The sequence below is a fragment of the Nicotiana tabacum genome, chromosome 9 (genome assembly GCF_000715075.1).
Source record: "Nicotiana tabacum cultivar K326 chromosome 9, ASM71507v2, whole genome shotgun sequence".
Taxonomy (NCBI): domain Eukaryota; kingdom Viridiplantae; phylum Streptophyta; class Magnoliopsida; order Solanales; family Solanaceae; genus Nicotiana; species Nicotiana tabacum.
This window is the reverse complement of record NC_134088.1, coordinates 100,545,384-100,548,734: the sequence shown is the minus strand read 5'-3', so window position 1 is coordinate 100,548,734 and position 3,351 is coordinate 100,545,384.

The window sequence follows — 3,351 nt, the reverse complement described above, 5'->3', positions numbered from 1 at the left end:
TTCGTCCTCGAACGTGCTAAGGACTGTTCCGGAGTTGTCCAAAATCACAGTTTAACACTTCGAGCACCTACCCATGCTACCACACCCAATTGAGCACATTAGTTCGAGCAAATTTAACGATTCTCTCCCTTATTTATGCAATTAAGCCTTAGAGCCCAATTCTAACATCCATAATTCTCCACCATACATGTTTCCAACCTACGAACACTGTATCATTCACTACACGATGCCCCAATACTGAATTGCATACTTTTGTTGAATTTAGACCATGCACCGCACCATTCACATGACATAAATAACATCCTCCGATAACAATAGCCGAAATTCCATGAATCTGATGTTCACAACACACCTCATGATACATATAAGTCTTGTTCCAACCATTGAAATGCTTCCACGATGGAAGAAATATGTAGAAATTCATAACCAACTGTCGAGTCAACAAACTATTTGAGTTTCTCCTTTTGACAAGAACCATTGCATCGTTATGGACCAAATAATGGTATTTTCTCTTTATTATACTTCGATCACGCTAATCCCGAATCTAATAATCTCGCCTCCCCCAGCATGAGCTACTTAGGCAATAAGCCACCTCAGACACGGCAAAAAACCTAATATGACGCCACAATGAGCTAATAAGGAAAACGAACTCTGGAAAGGATTACTCAACCCACGTGACTAATTAGACAACTGAAAATGTGTCATGAACCTTCCTCAGAAAATGGGATAGAAAACACACAAAATAGAATATAGGGGACTGTACTCAACATCACATTGTTGCGGCGTGCAACCCGATCCAAATAACATACCCGTGGCGGCGTGCCACCCGATCCGCACAAAAAGAATCTATAAGGAAATACTTATCGAGCTAGAATGCTCATTACTTACAAAATATCCGAATATCGGACACAAGCACGCTAAGTGAATAATACCATTACTGGAAGGACCGACATCGCCATACACTACAAAACTCAAGCACAACTAAGATGCAATATATGATCTGAATCTCGAGAGCCATCCTGCTCTCATAACACCATCGCTACGCGAAAACCTCAACACATAAAAAATTTATCAAGTTGTTTCATAACTCACACGACATAATATAGTATTACAGAAAATAGCCAACAACGAAACGACTTCCAACGTCCGAATACTCCTCCATAAGGAGTGCTATGCTGAAATGAACACACCCGGCCTGATATAGAGCCCATATTCATATTTAAATCCATCCACAAACCTCAAGCCGATTATGATCGCACCGTACTAGGCTGATAACCTTTCAAGGATCCCTAATAACCCCTTTTCCCATAACACACAAGAACATCCATCATAACTGGAACAAACTTCTATAGTCCACAACTAAATGAACCGAGCACCCTCCAAGCATAAATTCTCGAATCAGCGATATTACCACAATCTTCACTCAATCAAGTGACTACATGCCACTCTTACACAATCTTTCCGTGGGACACGCTGCCACGACCTTCCGCACCAGGTAACAAGTCTGCACATCCATACTACCGATTACACTAATGCTATAAAGTATATCAAGAATCCACAAATCGATACACAAGGTCTCTTACACCTGACATCGACCTTAGGTGACGTTGAAAACAATACCATATTACTTTAAACATCTAAATCCTTTTCCTGCTCATCCGAGCTCATGACGTCATTGTCAACACCTAACCGAAATCTTGAATCCTCAACTTTCGAATCCCATGCTTCTTAATGCACTAAATCACGCAAATGCGCAGGAGTAAAAGAACTCCATCATAACTCCCGAACCACTAATAGGGTAAACACTTCATCATATAGAAACCTTTTACTTAACTCATTTCAAGAGAATCATTACAATACATGACTGAATTCCCATATCCGCAGAAATACCGGCCTCAAGTAGTCGTCTAAACCACCATAACTCTTCCGAGATCCCTCTACACATAACATGCCATAATACTTGAATTCCTTCAAATAAAATCAATTACGGCGGCCGTCAAGCCTCGAACGTACCGCCAAAAATCACATGCATAACTCAATGCGCTGAAGGAACTGATCATTGCCACCATCATGCCAATTCAACCATTGTTAGTCATCCCATCTTTTCTCAATTTATTCTCCATTTGCCTTAAGAAATAATAATAGCTACATTCATTACATCACGAACTCAAATCCGCACTCATCCCGAGTGACCTTATTTCACAAGACCACACTGTTTCAAAACCCACGAATTATCTCATATCCTTCCTTGTGCGCATTTTTACATCTTCAACTGGTACACCCATTCTTATACTTTTTTTATAAATCCGAAGTTATTTTCTTCCATTTCTCTAATGCTACATCACAACCTAAAGATAACGTAGAATACGCAGAGTACTCCGAGCCCCATTTCATAATCTGCTGCAAAAGCTCGATACTCAACCATACTACAGACTCGAGATCTCTGGGCACCGTACTTTAAATTTTTGAACCCACTAAGACCGTTATTGAGAGTCACTTGCTCTGACTTGTTCCCAAACAGGATCAACTCCAAGGCCCTGCTAGCACATGGACACTTTCTTAAGGAAACACTCGACTATCTCACTTTCCATGTGCATTACATCTACACGAAGCATAAACTCGGAGTCTTCCCAAAGCCTGAACATGAATCGATAAGGCCAAATACGACACACATCCCCCCAAATCCTTTGCTCAAATTACCACTGATGTTTTCTTTCCTTAGTTGAAATGACCCACCAATACACCGATAACCAGAAACCTCACAAATAGACAACCATGTAATCTAATTGTAGACGGTGGGGCTCTCCCACTTAGCTTTAAGATACCATCACATAATATCGAGCCCACAAATATTCCTCTTTCTCATTTACCATGATCCTGCGCCGTTAACCACCAAATTCTCAAAAATCCTTTTGTTAAGATTTCCCCGAACATTCCAAACCATTAGCCACAATCACCTATTCGACCTCTTACCGGGTAACAAGTAAAATTCTTCGTAGAAGCTCCATCAACACCACGCAACTTCTAACCTGCTCACAGGATATATCCCACCTGTTAAGATTCCATACTGACATCCTCCAACAATGCTGCACCGAGTATTATTACCATGAAACCAATAAACCAACCTGAGCTCGTGCTCATTCACCATCTGTACTAGTTCGTTCACTTCCTGTTCGACGTCAACTAAAGGTGCGACAATACATTCCAATCCAAAGTTATGTTGTATCCTTTTTCATATCAAGCAACTCCCTCCTGTCACACCCAATCTTTCTCAATATAGGAACCAATATTTCAAATTAAGCCCGTAGACCTAGTCACTGTTCACCATGAATCCCAAATAATTTCAAACTT